The sequence below is a fragment of the Pleurodeles waltl genome, chromosome 1_1, assembly GCF_031143425.1.
Source record: "Pleurodeles waltl isolate 20211129_DDA chromosome 1_1, aPleWal1.hap1.20221129, whole genome shotgun sequence".
Lineage (NCBI taxonomy): Eukaryota > Metazoa > Chordata > Amphibia > Caudata > Salamandridae > Pleurodeles > Pleurodeles waltl.
Window position 1 is genome coordinate 931,655,494 of NC_090436.1, and position 23,429 is coordinate 931,678,922.

Sequence of the window (23,429 nt, forward strand, 5' to 3'; positions counted from 1 at the left end):
GCTAACCAAGTTTGGACCCAGCCATATACAAATCAGTCTTGACCCAGTTCCTCATGGGAACAGTTCAACACGAACGGCCAAGCCAGGTCCTCCCTGGACCGGAAACAAGCATCCTGGGACCGTTTTCAGGGTGTCACCCTTCATCAGCCAGGCTAGTTTGAATCCAGTGGCACAGTGGGCAAAAGACCCACGTCTGGGCGTATCATTCCCTCCTAGGGCAACTTTAGCAACACAAAATGATGAAGGACAGAGTGTTAAACAATGCAAACACTCACCCCCAGTCACAGATCTGAGTTTAATCCATCATTCTTTTGCTCACCATGCCACCCCAGTTTGAACCCAGCCATATGCAAATCAGTCTTGACTCTGTTCCTCATGGGAACACTCCAGCCCAAACTGCCAAGCCAAGTCCTCCCTGGACCAGAAACAAGCATCCTGGAAGCGGTTTCAGGTTATCACGCTTCATCAGCCAGGCTAGCTTAAATCCAGTGGCACAGTGAGCAAGGGACCCATGTCTGGGCATACCGTTCCCACTTAGGGCAACTTCAGCAACACAAAAGGATGATGGGCAGACTGCTGAACAATGAAAACACTCATCCCCAGTCACAGATCTGGGTTTAATCCATTGTTCTTTTGCTCATCATGCCACCCCAGTTTGGACCCAACGATGTGGAAATCAGTCTTGACCCTGTTCCTCATGGTAACAGTCCTGCCAGAACTGTCAAGCCAGGTTCTCCCTGGACCTGAAATAAGCATCCAGGGACCAGTTTCAGGGTATCAACCTTCAATCACCAGGCTACCTTGAATCCAGTGGCACAGTGAGAAAGACACCCACATCTGGGCATACCCTTCCCACTTACGGCAACTTTAGCAACACAAAAGGATGATGGACGGATGGCTGAACAATGCATACACTCACCCCCGAGTCACAGATCTGGGTTTAATCCATCATTCCTTTGCCCACCACTCCCCCCCAGTTTGGACCCAGCCATATGCAAATCAATCTTGACCCTGTTTCTCATGGGAACAGTCCAGCCCAAACTGTCAAGCACGGTCCTTCCTTGACTGGAAACATGCATCCTGGGACCAGTTTCAGGGTATCACCCTTCATCCACCAGGCTAGTTTGAATCCAAAGGCACAGTGAGCAAGGGACAGACATCTGCACATACCCTTCCCACTTACGGCAACTTTAGCAGCACAAAAAGATGATGGACGGAGTGCTGTACAATGTAAACACTCACCCCCAGTCACAGATCTGGGTTTAATCCATTGTTCTTTTGCTCAGCATGCCACCCCAGTTTGGACCCAGCCATATGCAAATCACTCTTGACCCTGACCTTCGTGGGAGCAGTCCAGCACGAACTGCCAAGCCAGGTCCTCCCTGGACCGGAAACAAGCATCCTGGGATCGGTTTCAGAGTATCACCCTTCAAAAGCCAGGCTAGCTTGAATCCAGTGGCACTGTGAGCAAGGGACCCATGTCTATGCTTACCCTTCCTTCCTAGGGCAAGTTTAGCAACACAAAACAATGATGGACAGAGTAGTAAACAATGCAAACACTCACCCCAGTCACAAATCTGGGTTTAATCCATCGTTCTTTTGCTCACGATGCCAGCCCAGTTTGGACCCAGCCATATGCAAATCACTCTTGACCCTGTTCTTCATGGGAACAGTCCAGCCCGAACTGTCAAGCCAGGTCCTCCCTTGACTGGAAAGAAGCATCCTGGGACCGGTTTCAGGGTATCACCCTTCATCAGCCAGGCTAGCTTGAATTCAGTGGCACAATGAGCAAGGGACCCACGTCTGGGCATACCCTTCCCACTTAGGGCAACTTTAGCAACACAAAAGGATGATGGACGGAGTGCTGAACAATGCAAATACTCACCCCAGTAACAGATCTGGGTTTAATCCATCGTAAAACCTGCCACTTCGTTTGCATTAATAAGGCAGGGGCAGGAGGCAGTCTCCGACTCCCTATAAATGGCTATTAAGTCAGTTGTGAAAGCCAATGAGGATCAGCAGACCTCCATACCAGCATTTGCTAAATGTCAACCGTTTTTTTTTTTTTTAAGTAGTCCACATTCCTTGAAAGGGAAGTTGATCGTTTCATCCAGGGAAGACATCAGTGGGCGCAAGCATAAGGCCCTTGGATCACTTTCCTGCTCTCTTCAATGCCGCCTACCATAATTCTCAAATTCACAGATACAGTTCCCCTTTGCAAATCATTTCCAACTCCCATCTTGGGTACCTATAACTTCTAAATGGTATGTGACCTCAATTGTAATCGCTAATTGTTGATACACTTCATTGCGAATCGCAAATTCGAGGGTTGCGCCGATTTCAAACACCCTTGTGATTCATAGTGAGTCACAAAAGCCCTTCTATATGATGGAAGTGTTGTTCCGACTCCTAAAATGAAATTTGTGCATTGCAGGAAGGTTTCTTGTAGTCACAAACGTTGTGACGCTGGATATCACAGGCTTTGCAGGTGTAAAATACCTCTGTACACCTGGCCCCAGCTGCTGTATCACTTCTTATTTAAAATATACATAAAGGCCTTTGTCGTAAAGTGGTTTCCTGGCAGCTAACACATGGTGCCTCGCGAAAAAAAAAGAGTCCTTAAAGGTAGGGAGAAAAAACCACCCTCCTAGCTCCCCTCCAAAACACATCCTCAACATCTTAATGAATGTTATTTTGAAAGATGTCATGCAAGTCCAAAGTCTGCTGCTGACAGAAGTATGTTACCTCAGAACCTGTCTGACTGTGGGAATAATGAGCCTTTGAGGTCGATATAAAAAGATTGCAACAAAGAAATGTTACCTACATTCGGAAACAATTCCGGGAATAGCTATTACAAATGGATTTATGAAAGCACATTCACTCATTTCCATCCTGAGTCAAAGAACATATAAGATTGCACAAAGCGAAGTAGCAATGGCATACGACGTGTACTTTGATACGAAGTGGATACATTTTTAATACTAACTTATGTAAAGGATTTGCATAAGGATAGTCACACGAGCGATATTCCAAGCTCAAGTCATAACAAGGGCTTCTCGTTTCTAGAAAATGGTAAAAAACGAATGAGGAACTGTATGCGATCCCTGGAGAAGCAAGTGGGTCAGCGAAGAGGCATCCCATTAGCTACAGCGTGCTTGACAGAACTGGGGCAGAAGCAGATACGGCTTTTTCTTGGTGCGCATTTTGCTCACTTGAAGAGGGTCTGAATTTAGTTCGCCAATGTTGATACACGAACGCCCGAAGGCTCCCTAAATCCCTGTAGTAAATAGCTTAAATGTGTGACAGATCAGCGCAACAGGTTCGTTAAAGACAATAAACAGCATAATGATACCCTTCTTGATAAGGACAACTATGGCAAGTGGGCTGTGTGTGAACATCATCTAAAACTGTGTACAAAATGGCAATGTTCCATTTTAAGAACACGTGCTAGTGGTAGCCATCCTTGGAAGCACGCTTACATGAAAGAACCCAGGTTGAACATTGTAATTCACGTTTTTGTTCGTGTAACATTCATCTTTCACCCATACTAATTTTAAAAAGTCTACAATAGACAATATTAATGAAGGAAAAAATAAATAAAGTACTACTGTAGGTTCTAAAAACTGTAAAAAGTTCAGAGGTTGGTATTACCCAATCTATGATACTTAATCCTCAATCATCAAATTATTACCTATTAATAAATGAAATAACTTTTGTTTAAAAATTCGTGCATTAACATTTCAACAGTAAATTGCCCATCTCTGCAAAAAAAGCATTGACAAAGCAAATATGAGTATTTTTGAAATGTGAAAAATATGTTTTGTTATGCAAGAGGAAGTGTAGTGTGTAAATTTAGTCTTATGTGCTTATTGAGATGGAAAGGACATTGACCATTCGGGCTTTTGCTATATGTTATTTTGAGTAGCGTCGCAATTCACAAGTCTTTAAAATATAATTCCTTTGGCATGGTTCTTTTTTTATTGTAATTAGGATTCATTGAAATACGCTTCTTCTTGAATGAATAATAATATTCATTTTACAGTTAATACTTTTCATTATATTGTGGCATGTAAGGTTAGGGCTTTCTCAAGCTGTTTGTACTATGACACATAGCAGTTTTAGGGTTGTTAAGTAAGTGGTTCTTGTGGTTGAATGTTAGTCAGTCATCAGAAATTCACGGGTCCGGACGTGATATGGTGGGTATTGTGGGGGTGTCTATTTCTTTCTGTAGAACCATGCCCAGTGTTGCCATCAATAATGTCATTTGCAATGTTGTCAGTGATGTCATGATGCAATTGAACATGCAATGAGGGATGTAATATGTGAGGTTATAGGAAGAGTGTGGTGAGGGCACAAGTTCGATTTAGCTCAGTGAACTATAACTAGTTAAGTTCTGTGTTTTTCTTAGTTTAAAATTTTACATTTTAAATGACATTTTCACCTAACTATAACATCACTTTATCCTTTGTTTTTCTTTCGTTTTAGTCAATTTCTGCGGTTTTTGTAAATGAAAGTAAGATATTTTTACTAGACCAAACTTTAACATCTCTTTATTTTCGTTTTTTCAGTGAATTTCTAGTTTCTCTACTAACATTAAGTAAAATCTTATTACCATACTCAACTCCCATGGGCAGCCAACCCCACCGCCTTCAGCCATGCTTGGCATGGGGATGGGCACAGGGCCTACTTCGCCCCTTTATTATATTTTGTAAACATTTTCAGCACGTGAGACCAAACCCCCCGAATTCTGCATTGGATACTGCAACATTTCTGTTCATGTTGCAGGCAGCTAGTCAGAGGGATTGTCCCAAAAAGCCCCACAGTTAATCAGAAGACTTGATTTTTTTTTATTTTAGTCCAACCGTCATAACGGCTATACATTTTGAACTTTACTATCTCTAGGACTACTGAACAGATTCACACCAAATGAAACAATTGCTTTCTGGTTGAAGATGTGGCTTTCTGCCAAATCTGCTCTAATTCCATTTAGCGATTTTGGTTGCTGCATTGTCTGAAATTCCCCATGGAAATTGCATGGGGAATTTGTATTTTGGGGTGCTTTCACCTGCTCTCTGTTCTCTGCCTGCGTGACCCTGCCACTTCTCTTCCGCCCTCTGTGGTCAACTTGCTGCCCATGCTCACCTACCCTGAATAGTTAGCTTGCTGCCTCCACCCCCTACACCTCTTCAGCCTATCCTCTATTCTCCATCTGCTTGTCCCTGCCCTTCCCACCTGCCCTTCATGCCTTCATATTCAAGTTACTTTGATTCTGTCCTGCCCTCAGTGGTCAGCTGGCTGCGCCACTTTCCGATTCCCCCCTCCCTGAGTTCTCTGTGTGTGCCACTGCCCTCTTCTTCCCCTTCCTATGCTGATTTGCGCTCCATGTCCAGCTTGCTGACTCTGACTCCCCCACCTCTATGTTCTTCATCTACTTGTCCTTGTCCTCTCCCCCTGTTCTTCATGGTTAGCTCTCTGGTATTGCCTATGCTGCCTCCACTGTTAGTCATCTTAATGCCCTTGCCCCAGGACTCCTACCCTTGCCATCTGTTCTCCGTTGTGAGGGTCCCTGCCCCCTTTCCTCTCACTATGTGGTCCATTGTGTAGACCCTGACAATGCCACCTTGCCCTGAATGGTCAGTTTGCTTCCACTTCCCCCACGTTTCTCCTTCCTATTCTTGATTCTCCATCTGCATGCACCTGTCACCTTCAAACTGCTCTCCATTGTCAGCTTACTGCCCCTGATGATGCCAGCCTGCTACCCTTGGTCAGCTTGCTGTCCCAGCACCATCCCCCATGTTCTTATTCTCCACATGTGTGCCCATATCTAGCCCCTTCCTCCTGCCCATGCTGGCCTGGACTCCATGATGAGCTTATTGTTTGTGTTCCTCACAGCCTTCCAGCCTCTTCTGCACTCTTTTGTCCATGTGCAAGTCTTCCCCCCTCCCGCCTGCCCTCCATAGACTGTTGTACTGCCCCAGTTCTTAAAAGTGTCAGATAGTTAAGAGCTCTGGAGTCTGGAACTGGAACACTTTTCGGAGTGGGTTGCTTGGCTGTGGCATCTGTTTGCTAAAATAGCAAGGCTTCTTATAAATCTTGGTGCTGATACCAATGATTTTAGAAAATTAAGAATCCCTTTCTGCTGCATGGTGCAAGGCTTCATATCCATTTTGTGTTAAAATAAGGCCCAGTGATGGGTTTTGGACTCTATTTATATTTTTTACTTTTTTTATGTTATTAACACAGCCCAGGGGCATTAGATCACTTTCATGAGCACCAGATTACCCTGCACAAGGCCATATTAATTTTATTTTAAGAATAGGAGATTAACGGCCTGATTTAGATTTTGGGGGGGCAGGTTGTTCCGTCACAAACATGATGGATATCCATCACATTTGTGACAGAAAAACCCCTCCATCAAACTCTAAAACAAGCCCTATGCGATTTATCCAGATCATGTTGGATGTTGAGTCACCACCAGAACTCGAACCTGGTTCCATAATCCAAAATCAGTAGCTCTGGTCTTTAGCCCACATCCATATGTCTCAATATATATGTGCAAGTCATACACAGTTAGTGTAGTTGTGCATGATCGTTTATAGTGAGCACGTTCTCTCCTGAAATTACTTTGTAAGTAAAAAAAAAAAACAGCAGCAAAAAATGCTGGAAAGTTTACCCTGAGTCTAGTTTAGGAATACTTGCAAGGGTTTGTTTTTAAACTGGACGTAAGGACATTGTTCAGCACCTTTGCACTTGTGTATAAATAGGACTAATCAATTGAAATATATCTTACATATTGGCCAGAATGTTCATGTTCCACCAGGCGTGAAACTTGTCAGTGGGTTCCGACCTAGAGTTTGGGAAACAGTGCTTTAAATTTTACAGCTTTGATTTCATCAAGATGGCTTATGTTTGTCATCAATACATTTGTCATCACTGTAATTGTTTATTAAAGCAACGTGGGAAGCTGCAGTAGAACACCAGGGAATTAACTGACAGATTGTTTCTAGTGTTAAAAGTGCTAGTGGGCTAGTGCTAAAAGAGTCTGCATGTCAGAATGTTTTTCTGACATGGATGGAAATATAAGAATTCGTAGAAAATATATTCCCAGTTTATCTTGCTAAAGCACTACCCATAATGTCTGTGACAAAAGCAACCCCTTCATTTCATTCCTTTCTAAAGGAAATACTTTGGCCCATATTTATACTTTTTGACGCAAAACTGCGCTAACGCAGTTTTGCGTAAAAAAAATTGGCGCCCCCTAACGCCATTCTGAAGCGCCGTGCGGGCGCCGTATTTATTGAATGACGTTAGCCGGCGTTAGCCGCCGGCGCCGTCTGGTGTGCGTTAAAAAAAAACGACGTACACCAGGCAGCGCCGGCATAGGGGAAAATGGAGCTTGGGCGTCAAGAAATGGGGCAAGTCAGGTTGAGGCAATATTTGCGCCTCAACCCGATTTGTGCCATTTTTTTTTCACTCCCAACCCCCATAGAAATGACTCCTGTCTTAGCAAAGACAGGAGTCATGCCCCCTTGCCCAATGGCCATGCCCAGGGGACTTCTGTCCCCTGGGCATGGTCATTGGGCATAGTGGCATGTAGGGGGGCACAAATCAGGCCCCCCTATGCCACAAAAAAAAAAAAAAAAATACTTACCTGAACTTACCTTAATGTCCCTGGGATGGGTCCCTCCAGCCTTGGGTGTCCTCCTGGGGTGGGCAAGGGTGACAGGGGGTGTCCCTGGGGGCATGGGAGGGCACCTCTGGGCTCCTTCAGAGCCCACAGGTCCCTTAACGCCTGCCTTTTGCAGGCGCTAAAAAACAGCGCAAAAGCCTCCGTACGTCATTTTTTTGACCCGCCCACTCCAGGGCGTGATTTTTGCCCGGGAGTATAAATCCGACGCACATGCCTCGGAGTCGATTTTTTAGGCGGGAACGCCTACCTTGCATCTCATTAATGCAAAGTAGGTGTCCACGCTAAAAAATGACGCTAACTCCATGGACTTTGGCGCTAGACGCGTCTAACGCCAAAGTATAAATATGGAGTTAGTTTTGCGTCGAAATTGCGGCGCAAACGGAGTATAAATATGCCCCTTTGTTTTTTACAGCTTTGATTTTACCAAGATGGTTTCAGGTGTGCTGCTTTTTTTTCTGATAAAGACAAATGTTAGCACACCAGGGCCCATATTTATACATTGTTTGCGCCACATTTGTGTCATTGTTTGACGCAAAAGCAGCGCAAACTTGCAAAATACAATTATATTGTGCAAGTTTTCTCCGCTTTTGCGTAAAAAAATGATACACATGTGGTGCAAAAAAACTAGAAATATGAGCCTTGTTGTGTATTAGAACCATCTGGCAAGCAGCAGTAGAGCACTTGGGACTTAGTTGACAGAATGCTGCTAGTGGTGAAAGTACATGATTCAATTTCAATTTGTGTATCAGAATGTGTTAGTGACATGGATGAGAAATAAATTTGAGAACTCACAGGAAATGTGTTCTCATTTTAGCTTTGTAGAGCGCAAAACATCATTTCGATTACAAAAATGAAGCCCCTCATTTTTTTAATTTCTTACGGAAATGCTCTATGTTTAGCAGCTTCTAATCCATCAAGCAGATTTCAAGTGTGTCATACTTGTATCATAGTAACTGAATGCTAGCACTTTAGCTATTCATTAGAACACTGGTAGATGTTTTAGTAGAACACTCAGGAATCAACTAACAGGCTGCTTCTTCTGTTGGAAATGCATGTCCTACTTTGTATATCAGAAGTTGTTCTCACATGGCTGAAGAATATAGTGCGAATTTATAGAAAATTGTCTCTTTTCTTAGCTTCTGGAGCACCTTCCTTAATCTCTATGAGAAAAGCATGAGAGTAAAATATTTTCCCTCAAACATGGACCATCAAATCCCAGTGGAGGATCAGTATTTTTCACTGGGTAAAATCACTTAGAACAGGTCACAATGATTTATACTGTATTGTCATTGAAATATATTATCACTCTTTTTATGCTCCTTTTTGTGACCCTTACTACAATGGATTTTAATGGTGACCTTGTCCCTGAATCTTGTAATGACTGCCAGAACTTATTGTTCAGGTTGTGGCCAGCCAGTCAGGATTGACTAGATCCCTTTGAAAATGGCCAATAAGAGCACATTTCGATACCAACATTCCAGATATTCTTATTTTTTAACCTCTTCGTGACCACCCTGAGCACCTTTTTAAATGTGAATTTCTCGAAAATGGTTGAATAGATTTATAGGGGAAGCGCTTTGCAGCCGGGGACGCAGTGAGGGCAGGAGCCCCTTAAATTTCTTTCGCGCTCCCGCCGTCGCGGGAAGCGCTTTGCAGCCGGGGACGCAGTGAGGGCAGGAGCCCTTTAAATTTCTTTCGCGCTCCCGCAGTCGCGGGAAGGGCTTTGCAGCCGGGGACGCAGTGAGGGCAGGAGCCCCTTAAATTTCTTTCGCGCTCCCGCCGTCGCGGGAAGCGCTTTGCAGCCGGGGACGCAGTGAGGGCAGGAGCCCTTTAAATTTCTTTCGCGCTCCCGCCGTCGCGGGAAGCGCTTTGCAGCCGGGGACGCAGTGAGGGCAGGAGCCCTTTAAATTTCTTTCGCTCTCCCACCGTCGCGGGAAGCGCTTTGCAGCCGGGGACGCAGTGAGGGCAGGAGCCCCGGGACGCGCGCGGGCGGCGCCCGGGCGAAGCCCGGGCCAAGGGCAGGCCCGTCCTTGCCCGTCATTGCCAGGAAGAGGCTGGGCTGGGCCCCCCCCTCTTTCATCTGCTTTCCGAGGGCCCTAGCTTATAAAGGAAAGAGAAATACTAACCGGAATTGAGAAGACAAAGGAACTGTCGTCCATCTTGACCCGGCCAGTGGCTTCTTTGGGAAACCTTGGGATTCGCCTTCAGCCTCGGTGGGGCACCAAGTGTAGGAATATCCCAGGAGCTACCATACGCGGGACAAACAAGTGACAATTTATCCTTTTATTCTTTATCTCTTCCTTCTTTTATCTTCTTTCTTTTTTAAATTCTAACTTATACTCAAACAGATTGCTACCTGTCGGCAAAGTGTTCCCTATACATTTTACTTTCTGCCAATTCGTTTAATTATCCTAGACGAGGTGGTGCTATTTTGGTGCACACAATTAATTAAGTATAACTTACCTTATATATAAATACTCCATTTTCCTCATATCGGATTTAGAGTGACATCACATAAAATATGGGGAAAAGGAAGCACTCAAAATTGAGTCACCCCCCAAGCTTAAAAGACAGTACCTCTATTTTAAAATACATTTCAGGGGCCATGGGCATGATTGATGAACAAATTGCTAATGTATAGGGGAAAATTCTGACATTCAAAGAACATAACACCCAATCTCCAACGGACGTGGTGATAACTAATGATTCTACAAGGTGTAATAATGAAGCACTGAACAGAGATGCAACAGATAAAAATGGATGCATTCAAAATATCTCAGATTCAATTCTCTCATTAGATGATCTATCACCTGTAGCTAAAAGCCAAAGGAAGCCGGCGCCAGAGAAGGCAGACAACACCCCTAAAAAATCTCTTAAGAATGATTCGGTACCCACACTCGATAGAAAGCCCCTAAGGAAGTCATCTCGGAAGAAACTTCCAATTAAACCAGTAGATACGACTAGATCCCTCCTAGCCAACCCTGTGACCTAATAAATAGCATGAAATCATCATTCGGGGCCAAACTGGATTCCCTGTTGGAACGCTTAAAAGTAGTGGAGTGCAGGGTCGAGGCAGGCATGGGATTTGTAAAGTCCTTACATCCAGAGGCCTTACACGACCCAAAACAAAACCCAAGCCTAATATTGCCAAACTCGAATTTCGAGCGAAATTCCTAATCCATACCCCTAGATAAGGTTAATGACCCACACTCATTCCCAAAGCTCTTGACTAAACCACAGGTACCATTCATATCAGCAAGTACTACCCATATACACTCTACTCACAAGCCTCTAACCAGTATACAATCATTCTCACCAGCACCAACTACTAATCATAAACAAGTTTCCACATTGCCTAATACTCCCTCACTAACTAGGACAAATATGCCCCAAACAGACAAAGGAATGTCTCATTTTATTGAAACAAGACCCTCGAACTCTACATACATACCTAGTGACCATTTACATCTTCCTCCGGAGGCAACTCCATACGTTGTGGTCCTGACAAATGTTCCCCCTATAGGTGACCAACACCGGGAAACGTGGCCGGCATTGAGGAATAAGGCCCTGAATTGGATAGGAACACGTTTGGGTCCTGGGGGGGTGGGGGTCCTATTTAACGATATAAAAATGGTAAGAAGAGTCAAGTGGATAGGAAACAAGGAAAAAGTAGTGGAAGAAGACTGTGTGGTTCTTTCACTCAAGACCCCAGACTTGGTGCATAGTATCATCCACAAATTAGGTGCTAGACAACCCACTTGCCAAGGAATTTCACTGCTACCCTTGGGTTTCTTCTATCCAAGATCTCCGGGGCGCAATGTTAGGAATCTACAACCCGTAAATGAACAAGTACCAAATACCCTGGACCACAATCGTCTTAGTAATAGATTTCAACCTCTTACAACGCTAGAAGATTTGGATTGACTAAACAGGAACAGGATAGATTTTCCATATGATCCTGCCCTGGATGTAAATAAAGAAAGGTCTACCGAGAATAGGGGAGTTGTATTCCGCAAGAAGGTACTTGATAGGTACATCATAGACATCCGTTTGAATCAGGGAAACCAACTCCCCCCAATAATCTATACTCAAGATGATGTACCACCCTTACCATCTATAGAGGAGACGCACCCCCAACCCTATCAATATATGGGAACAACTATACTGTACTGGAATGTGGCAGGCCTAACTAATAAGATCAATAATGAGCTTTGGGTGAATTTCATTGGGGATTTTCCTTGTATCTGTCTTCAGGAGACTTGGACATTAAATCCAGTCCACATAAATGGGTACAAGACATTCCATACACCAGCTGTACAGGCTAATCACGGCAGGCCGAAGGGAGGCCTATGCACATATATCTCAAACAAGGCTTGGCTACGTAACCCAAAAATGCAAATCACAAAAACCTATTATTAAATGATTGAATGCAATTTGGATCAGAACACGCACCTAGTACTCATCAACTTCTATAATAATGCAACGCATAGAGAAGTCCCCAAAATTTTAACAGAGATGGGTGAGGACCTAGAGGAAATATGTGCGAGCAACAGACGTGAGACTCTTATTATATGGGGGGGGCGACTTTAATGTACATCTTTGCAAGGAACCTACAGGAAAGGTGTGTGGTTGGGATACCGAAGACATTGGCGTAGGACCGCACTTTTCACATACCATTCAAGGAGAGGCAATGAATTCAGTGGCCCAAAAACACAATTTGTCTCTTGTAAATGAATTACTTCCCAAAGAACTACAGCTCAAACCAACTTTTAATGGAAGGGGCGCAAATACAGTTATTGACTATATTTTAATGTCAACACATTTTGTTCACTATTTTACTAATTACATAATCCACGACATTGCAATAAGCGACCATTTCCCTCAAAGCCTGGAACTCTCATTAATCCCTGCCACACAGGCCAAAGCCAGAGAGGCAACGATGGTAAATGATATTGTACTAGCCCCGGGTAATGGTTATATACTGAGATGGACTCAGACTGACCCTCATGCATTATTAAAAGATATATTACGTGAACATACCCAAGTGTTCCTTGATTGCCTTAGTGATGACACGGCCCCAGGACAATGTCTAAGTGCTTTCCAACAGATAACCTACGCCGTAAAAAAAGCCCTCACGTCTAGGACAGGAGGGGCCGGGGGCAAGAAAAGGGAAACCGGCTGGTTTGACCACGATTGCATGAAAGCGCACACAAGACTAAAAAAAGCCCTAAGTGCCCCCATAAGATGTCAGACCGAAATACGTACCTGCAGACTGGCATACAAGACAGCCACAAAAAAGAGGAAACTCGCTCTGAGAGGGAAGTTATGGGACAATCTACACAGAGCTAGTCTGACGAAAGACAATGCCCTCTTCTGGAAAATAATAAATACTCCCGTTCTAGGGGACAATAATACCCCTAGAATGGAAATTGCAATCTCGGAAGAGGACTGGATCACGTACTTTTCTAAGATATACTGTCAACCCAATGACAGAGTTCCTCTGGACCTTCTAAAAGTCCCAGACCCTTAGGAAGATCGACACTTAGCAGTATCACCTCAGTTTACCTTAGAGGAGGTAGTAGAAGCTATAAACACAAGCAAAGCCGGGAAAGCGCCAGGGCCCTATGGTGTTCCAATTGACCTATATAAAGCCAACACCGACTTATGGGGCCCTCTATTGACGCAGGTACTGAGGGCCATTTGCACACAAGGTCCACCATCAACATGGCGCCATTCTATCATCATACCCATATACAAAAAGGGGGATCGCCTTAACCCAGCCTGTTATAGGCCAATTTCTCTCCTCGATACATGAGCCAAACTAGCGGGGAGAATAATCCTAAATAGACTCCAAATATGGTCGGAAGAAAATAACATTCTATCCCCAGTGCAGTATGGCTTCCGCACAGGACTAGGTACAGTGGAACAGGCTCTAAACTTAACTATCCTAGTGGGGAAGTACACGAAGACCAGAGAGGGTAATTTGAACCTGGCCTTTATAGATTTGTCCTCAGAATTTGACTGTGTTTTGCATGAAAAGTTATGGGATATTTTAATAAGCATGGGGGTCGAACTAACGATAGTCCATTTCATAAGAGATCTGTATACTGGGTGCAGAGCAAGTGTAAGGTACGGGATGAGAAGGGAATGCACCAAGTCTTTTGGCATATACAGAGGGGTGCGTCAAGGCTGCGTTCTCGCACCTCTTCTATTTTCATTATACATAAACAATCTAGAAAGTGAATTGATAAGCAATTGTAAAGACCTTCCACAAATAGGCAATCGCCCCGTCCCTGCACTCCTTTACGCAGATGATGCAGTACTCATGGCCAGGACACCGCTAGCCCTCCAGAAACTCCTAACCACTTGTATAAATTACATGACAGCCCTGGGCCTCACAGTCAACCGTTCGAAAACGTTCATAATGAACTGTGGCAGGAAACTGAGCAAGTCCTATAAAATCACTATTCACGAGGACAAGGTGAAGATAGCTCCCACCTTCTCATATTTGGGCATAATGTTCGATAAACAGGTCACCTGGGCACACTGCGTGAAAACAAAAAAAGACCAGATTATTAAAACAACCGCGGCCTTGAAGATTTTCTCCCAAAAACTAGGAGGGATCTCCCCGTCAAACATGGTAAAAATCTACAAGGCCAAATGTATCCCGGCGGCTACTTATGGTGCATGTATCTGGGGGTATACGAACTGCCACGCGATTCAGTTGGTGGAAAATGACTTCCTGAGATACCTGCTAATGGCACCAAATAGCACGTCATCATATATTAGCCATTCGGAACTAGGGGTCCACTTTGTAACTGATCTAATTAAGATACAGCCTCTATTATTATGGCATAAAGTGTGGACCTCTGAGCATACCGGATTAAACCAGGCCATACTATCCGACTGCATGAATCTAACACACTCGCTTAGAGTTCCCTGGCTAAGATATATTATGACCTTTTTTTAAAATATGGGCTGCGAAGCATATTACCAAAACCCACAATCACTGGAAAAAATAACCAGGAGAGATTTGAGGGCTCTGACTTTGAAGCACTTGGATGAACAGAGATGGGAAGTGGAATCAAAAAAATCTACAGTAATGTCTAACCAACTAATTCTGTCGACGGATGCAGTCCAGCCCTACTTAGTAAGCGTGGCAAATCCCTGACATCGATTTGTCCTTACAAGATTCCGCTTAAATATCTTCCATCGGCTAGTAACCTTTTCGATTATGTGCGACTGGAGTACAGTTTTAAGAGTATGTCCATGTGATGCAAAAGCTCCCCAATCTACAATGCATGTGGTCCTCTTTTGTAAATTTTATGATATTCCAAGAAAACTTATTTTATTGCCTTTTTTAAGATCGACTAATTTGCGTCAGTGCCGCGACGTGTATTTTACCTTACATATTTTATCCTCTATTGAAATGTGTGGAATTTTAGCAAACTTTTTATGTATAGTACTCTCTGTAAGGAAGTCTATGGGCGTACTGAACTAATTTTATTTGAAAAATTTGGAATTTCCGGTAAACTCCTCACTCCACAGAAAATACTGTAATTGAACTCGATTTTGCACTGATGTAAATTTATTAAGTTTTATATACCTGTCCTTGAATGAATTAACGATGTGTTTTATTATCTTCCCTATTTATTTATAATTTTTCTTATACATATTTATCAATGTATTATTACTTGATACTTTTATGGCCTGTTGAAAGCCGAATAAAGTCTGTTTGATGACGATGAATAGATTTATGCCAAGTAACAACAAGCAAGCTTTTTGAGTAAAGTTCTTTCTCCCTAATTTGATGTAATTCAATTCAGCCTGTTTTTCTTCAGACAATTTCCTAGGAAAATCAACATGGGAAATCTTACACAACAGGCTCATTGGTCATACATAAATAATAAAATGAAGGTCTGCATTGGCAAAATCCAGAAGTTTTTAAAAGTGTCAGTAAATGCCTTTGTCTGGAAGGTGCTTAATACTTGTAAAAAAGAGTAAAAATGCATTGCAGTTTGTGCAGAGGAATTAGCATAGGGGCAAGCCATAATGCATTTAGGATTAAACTGGTGTAAAGGGAAACAGAGACTGCACCTGATAGAACCCACCCAAATCTGGTCAAGAGTGTCCTTTCCCAAACGTTTTTGACTTGAGAGAGGTAGGGTTTATTATCCAGATAGGTCTTATAGATTAAGTAAGATCTCACAGCGGGCTTAACAAATTACCTCATCTCTCTGTTCTTGCTTGCTAATCTAATAAATTATTTGTTAACCCAGCTGGGTACTCCTTGGGTAATATAGATGGAGATAAAAATAGATCTGGTTTGCCTAGCCTTTTTGCAATATTCTTCACATAGCAAAGCCAGGGTATTTTATCACCCTGGTCACAGGACAGGCAGTTCAAGATTACCTCTCTGTGAAACTCTGTATGTTTGTTGCCCCAAACAGCTAGCCAAAATAAAAAAGGAAGAAGCTTGATATGATTTTCCACATAGCCAATACCGGCATCTTCATGGAGAAAAAAGTGCAAGGTTCCCAGGCCCACCCCCAGTAGGCGTCTAAAATCTATTTTCTTCTTGCTATAAGGTGCTGTAATCCCGAGCACCCCATATTGATCCCCCAAAAGTTAAAATAGGGAGATATTTAAGTTTAAACATCTCCACCAGGGGTAAAATAGGTTTGTTACCTACTCTAGCAGCCAACTTAAAGATAGCCCCTATCAAGGAATTGAAACAGGAGCATCTTGTAGACAGGCTGGAAAGCCAGCTCCCCCTAAAATCGAAGGTGAACCCCAAATAAGAGAAGTCTTCACTTGGCTAATGGGCTGCCCTTTTCTTGTCAGAATAGGAATAACTTTTCATCCTGGCTTGCCAAAGACCATATAATGAGACTTAGTAATGTTTACATCCAAATCTAAGTCATCCATGTACTTTACAAAATTATTAATGAGGCACCTTAAACCGTTCCCTGTCTATGCAAGTAGGACCGCATCATCAGCATATAGAAGACAAGGCACCTACTTGCCATTAATGGATTGGAAGTCAATATCCTGGGATGCTAAGGGAGACTGTAAACCATCTATGTATTGAGGAAATAATATTGGAGCCACAACACACCCCTGTTTCACACCCCTATGAAGGGGAAAGGGGTTGGGGAATTCATCCTCAGTACCATACCTGACCGACGCATTAGCCCCCTCATGAAGGACCTATAAAAAATCTATAATCGATTTAGACAGACTCCTCTCCGCCATTATACTCCAGAGTTTGCTATGATTCACCCTACTGAAAGCGCTACTGAGGTCCATAAAAGCTAACCATAGGGGTCCCTGCTAAGCCATTGTATACTTTCCATTGATTAAATTTAGATTTAAACATTGCTTACTATTCCCTGACCCTCATGACAACCATATTGCACAGAGCCCTGTATGCTGTTATCAGTAGCCCACATTTAGATTCTGTGCAAAGTTACGTGCCCCAGAATCTTAACCACAGAATCTAGCAGAGATATAGGTCTGTGACAGCTCGGGTCACTTTTGTTCCATTTTTTAACTATGGGGACACTATAGGCCGATTTCCATGAATCAGGTATACCCTCCACGGCAGAGGCATTCAGGACATTGTTAATCATAGGAACCGAGAGAGGGACATTCCCTTTCTAATAGTCCAACGGCACCACATCCGGACCTTGTGCCTTCCTTGCTGGACTTCCTCTATATCTGACTCCACCTCCTCTAAGGTGAATCTGATATTCAGATACAGGTGGGGATCCACTCATACTCATTCCCTGAGTCACCCCTACATGAGTAGACACTATAAAAGTGGTTAAACCAACAGTCATGTGGAATATTAGCTCCGAAGCCATTACCTCATGTTAATCCAACCACCTCCCTTCAAGGCCTTCAGCAGCGCATGGTGGGGTATTCTGCAACTCCTGTCCTGCTCCCGGGTTCAGTGTCTAAGTAGGTGTATCTGTGTCTGTGTAGGTCTGTGAGTAGGTGTGTGAGAATTGCAGTGGTTCTGTGAGTGGGTGTGTGAGAGTCTGAGTGGGTCTTTGACTGGATGCCTGAGTGGGTCTGTGGGTGTGTGCATGAGGGTCTGAGTGGGTCTGTGAGTGTCTGAGTGGGTCTGTGAGGAGGTGTTTAAGGGTCTGAGAGGGTTGTGAGTGGGAGAAAGAGATTGATAAAGAGAAATTGAGAGAGAGAGAGAGAGTGAGAGGGAGATATATATATATTGTTTTTTAGGCTTTGATGAATTATATACTTAGAATGAAATGTTTCTGGACAAATTGAAAAGAAAAATGTTTTTGTCAATTAAAAAGAGTGAGATCAACTTTCAGTATGAACCTTAAACTTTCGAGTGTCAGTGATCTTAACCTTTAGGCCATGGTTGACTCCTTACTGTGATGTTTCCAAACATACCTATGACAGTCAACCCACGGATGTGATTGGAAAGAAATGTAAATGTTCCATCACAAGGACGATTTAACAGTCAAAACAACAGAAAATGAACAAACACACTGCCAAGCAATACTAGGATTTGAACCTTCACCTTACTGAGTGACAGCACAAGACCTTGACCATTAGGCTAAAAGTGACTATGTTCTGCTCTTCAACCCAATGTAAGTATAACATTGGTACCAAACATCTTGCTAGTCTTACTATTTGAAGTCATTGCCTGGAGAGACCATTTCAATGGCCGCTCATGCAATGACAATCTCTCTCTCTCTCTTCCATCCCACTATGGGATGGAAAAGAGAGAGAGAGAGTGACAGGACCGCAGAAGGAGCCTGAAGGCCCCACTGCACTAGCTGTCTCCCCATGTCCTGCAGGAGCAGCCATTGCTCCCAGAAGCAGGGAGAGCTCCCTCCTCATGAGAGAAAGGTTTTCATCTGTTTCCCTGCACACATATTTGCGTTCAAGGAAACATATGAAACCTCCGCTTTCTGAAAGTGAGAGCTGTTTGACAGCTCTCACTTGCAGAAAGTGGGGTGTTTGCTCTGACATGGGGGGAGTTGTCAAAGCTCCCAACAAGTCAGAGCAAACAGCTAAGTCCCAGGGGTGGGTACCCTGGGACAGAGCAGGAGCCAGTTCTGGGGGGGGATGGCAGTCCCCAGGGCCATCATTGGACCTATGAAGGAAGCCACACAGCACCCATCCAATGAGCATTCCTCGAAGAGGTAGTGGTCCCTGGGTCTTGGGGGTCCACAAGGGACCCCCATCACTTGTTTATTGTAGACCCAGGGAGGTGGTGGTCACCAGGTCTTCGGTGGCCCACGGACCCTCACTTCATATTAGTTTAAAGCCCGGAGATGTGGTGGTCCCCAGGGCTGCTGGGGGGCAGTATTACCCCTGTATCATATTAGTTGAAAGCCCCGGGGAGGTGGCAGTCCCACAGACCACTGCCTTCTCTGACAAAATTGAGAAAAAAAAATAATTTTCATTTTTTAAATGTATCCCGTTTCCCTAAAGGAAAATGGGTTGCATTTCAAAAACAATACTCCTTTACTAAAAAAGCAGTTACAAACATGGTGGTCTGCTGACCCTAGCAGGCCACCATCCATGTGAGGTATGGCCATTCCCAAATAGGTCTCAAATTACGACCAGGCTCATGAGTATTGAAGCAAGTTCCTTGCGACCCATTTGGGAATTGCAAACAATGTGGTCAACACTGTTGTACATTTTGTTTTGCGGCTCACAATTTGCTATTCGCAAATGGATTGCAAATTGTAAGTCACAAAACAAAAAGTCGTATACATAAAATCCCCATCGTAAGCCGGGAACCCGCTGACATCAAAGGAATAGCACCGTTATTTATATGACCGACACCAAACTTGTACTCCAACGACTGGTTTTTCAAAAGAAACGTTTATTGGGGAAACGCGTTTTGATCAGTAAGATCTTTTTCACAGCCATATTGAAAACCGTGCCCAACTTCCTTTAAAAAACATGTTTGCACAATAACTAATGGACAGTGAAAACAGACTGACTATTTTGCTACAGAGGGTGATAGGGCAAAAACATACATGTAACATAGAAGCAAAATACAATAATCAAGACTGTAATGAGTAACAATCATGAAATAAAGAATTTATATAGTAATACAGTGGCATGTGCCTGCGGTCCAATAAACAAAAACGTGCACTTTCAAAATTTTGCCACCACTTTCCCCGGAACAACAGTAATTTATAAGGGGGAGGACCATATGGCTTCCCCTACAGCCCACCTCCTCTCTGGGGCTAAACATGAATTTAATGCTGGTGCCTATGAGGTCCTCCTGCAGCCCTGGGAACATCACCTCCCAAGGGAAATCTAATCAGATTAAGGTGTGGGCAAGTGTGGACCCCTATCCCTGGGATCACCACATCCCTGGGGCTAAGTTAATCATGGGGGGGCACATGGTCACCCTTGTGGATCCAATAATGGCCATAGGCACATCACCTTCCCGACGGGCTCCTGCTATATTCCAGGATGCCCATCCCCAGGACATAGCTGTTTGCTCTGACTCAGCAGGAGCTTTGACAGCTCCCACCAAGTCAGAGCAAACACTCTGCTTCCAGCGGGGGAGATCTGTCAAAGTGCTCTTGCCCACTTGAAGCGGAGGTTTCATCTCTTTCCCTGCCCATGGAGATGCGAGTAGGGAAAGAGATTAAACGATTGCTCTTGCACACAGGGAGCTGTATGTTTTGCAGCTCCTTGTGTGCAATAGCAATGCTGGTTCCTGCAGGAGGTGGGGAGCAGGCTGGGACGAACAGGACCTTGAGGCTCCACCTGCATTCCCGATTCTGCAAACTGGATGCCAAAGGGCACCCAGGAGACATGGCCAGGCCCCAGGCGATGGGGTCACCCAAGGCCGTAATCAGCCAGGGGAAGAGGTCTGTGATCTTGATCTTGAGTTGGGGTGGCTGAACTTGGCCTCCACCTACTAGGTGACCCAAATATACAACCTTTCCCTCCCTATCTGACATTTACTGGCCTTGCTAGTGTTGCATGACTTTTTCAGGGCCTCAAGGACCTTTCCTAGGTGGATCAGGTGATTTTGCCAGGTGGAGCTGTAGACAATAATATCATCCAAATAAGCTGAACTAAAGGATTCCAACCTAGATAGAACACCTCTGGAAGGTGGCGGGGGCATTCATTAATTCAAAGGGAACTGATAGTGCCCACTGGGATGGAGAATGCTGATCTTTCTTTTGACCCAGGCGTCAGGCCAATCTTCAACTACCCAGATGTAAGATCAACGGTACTCAGGTATTTGGCTGCCCCTAATTAGTCCATGAGCTCATCAGCTCTTGGAATTGGATGAGCATCAGTTTTTACTATGTACTTGAGGCCCCTATAGGCCACACAGAACCCCATTTCCTTTCAGTCTCTATTGGAGTGAGGATTTGTGACTAAAACCATTAAACTGACCCAGGGGCTCTCAAATGATTCAATAATTCCCAAATCCAGCATCTTTTTGACTTCAACTTGGATGCTTTCTCTGAAATGGTCCGACTGCCTATACATTTTGCTTTTCACAGGCAAGCTGTCTCCAATGTCCATATCATGGGTACACCAGTTAGTCCTACCAGGGGACAAAGAAAATAGTTCAGCATATTGGTTGAGGACTTCCATGCAATGAAGCTGCTGTTGCCCTGTGAGAGTGTCTGACAAAACCCACTCCATTCACAGAACCATCTTGTGGGTTGCTGGCGAGGAGATCAGAGACAGGCCATTCTCTTCCTCCTGTCCCCCATCTGTAACCATGATTACATCAGCTCTGTCAAAATAGTGCTTCAGGCAGTTGACATGTATTATCCTTTTGGGATTCTTGCAGCTACCGAGGTCAACTAAGTAGGTCACCTCCCCTTCTCAAGTATGGCATAGGGTCCAGACCATTTCTCTTGGAGAGCCTTAGGAGCCACATGCTCCAAACACCCAACCTTTCTGCTGTGGTTGGAACTCACCATAGCAGCTTTTTGGTCAAACCAGTCCATCTGGAGCTCCTGGCTGGCCTGGAGGTTTTTGCTGCCTTTTTTTCCATATACTCAGACATCCTGGAATGAAGGCCAAGTACATAATCCACAATGTCTTGTTTGGGCTCTCCCTCACAATACTCAATGGACCCTTAACAGGATGCCCAAACAGAAGTTCAAAGGGGGGGACCCTACTCCCTTTTGTGGCACTTTCCTATAGGCAATAAAAACAGACATGGAAGTAAGACATCCCATCTCCGTTTGAGTTTTTCAGAAAGTCCTTCAATTGTACCTTTTAATGTCTGTTTAAATCTTTCAGCTAGCCCATTGGTCTGTGGATGGTATTGGGATAGTCACTCTAAGTCACTCTACATTCCTGCCACATGTGTTTCAAGTATGCCATCATGACGTTTTAACTCCTATCTGATAGTACCTCGTTAGCAAAGTCAACCTTGGTAAAAAGGGGCAGTGATGGTCCTAAGATTAATGGCTTCATGATATCTAGTGGCATGACCTACTGCCATTGTTTCCTGAATACTGAAAACTGTTTCCTGAAACTGTTTGAGGGTCAAAGGGGCCAACAATGTCAACCCCTTCCCTTTTGAATGGCACCACAACCACAGATAGTGGAATTAAGGGGACTTCAGGTGGCCTCCTGCCCTACCACTGGCTTGGCAGGTGACACAGGACTGACAAAAGTCCTTCATCTTCTGGGACATCCCAGGCCTGTAAAAGTAATTAACTAGCCTGCTCCGAGTTTTCTTTTCACCCAGATGCCCAGCTAGGAGAATGTCATGGGCTTGGGAGAAAAGAAACTCTATATCTGCTGGGGCACTACCACTCTCCTGGTTGTGCAAGGTTTGAGGTCTTTGGCCACAGAGTACAGGAGTCCATCCTTCCAATAGACCCTGTGGGAGCCACTGATACTATCCTTTTCTTCTTGTGCAGCTTGCTGCCTAAGGCTTTTAGGATTGGAGTAGGTGTTTTGTCCCTGGCACAGATCCTCCCTAGAGGGTCCCCTTTGTCCCAATGGTACATAATTACACACAAAAACAGAACATTTTCTAAATTTGAAACATCATAACTAAGAAAGTACTTACTGTATATTGATGATCTTGATATTAAAGATTTTATCAAATTCCAAAGTATTTGTGTAAATTGGTCTTGAGTTTATTTCCACATTTATTGATACAGTGAGTACAACAAATGCTTAGCACATCTTCAAGATGAGCCTAACTGCTATTCCACACTACTAAGAAAACAGAATAGTAGGTTGTCTGTTTTTTACCTCTGGATACCAAAGTAGGTTTGCTAGGACTCTCTGCACAGTGCATGTCATTTTCATACCCCATATAGAGACCCAGCCTCCTACACTAATATAAATGCTGAGTATTGGCAAACTAATCATGTTGTTTTCAATGTTTGTACAGTGTGTGACTATAGGGCGAAGCCCCCAGTACTACTTCGGTTTTGGAGAAATTGATATGAAACTCGAATAATAGTAAAGATTTTGAAATTTAATCTAGGTTTTTTGCAAAAGGAAAGTATGGCATCTAAATTCACTATATGAGTGAGGTGCACTTGGAGTTGTTTTAGGTTGAGCATGGAATCTGGCTTGAATTTTTTAATCTCTTGGCAATCTCCAGTGAGTACAAAGGGAATAGTAAAATATATACGTTCTCTCAACAGGATTAATGGAGGTGTTACCAGAGAACAGTGGTAATAAGATTAGATTGATCAGATTCTCCCCATCGCAGTAGATATTGAAAAAAGAGTGGGAC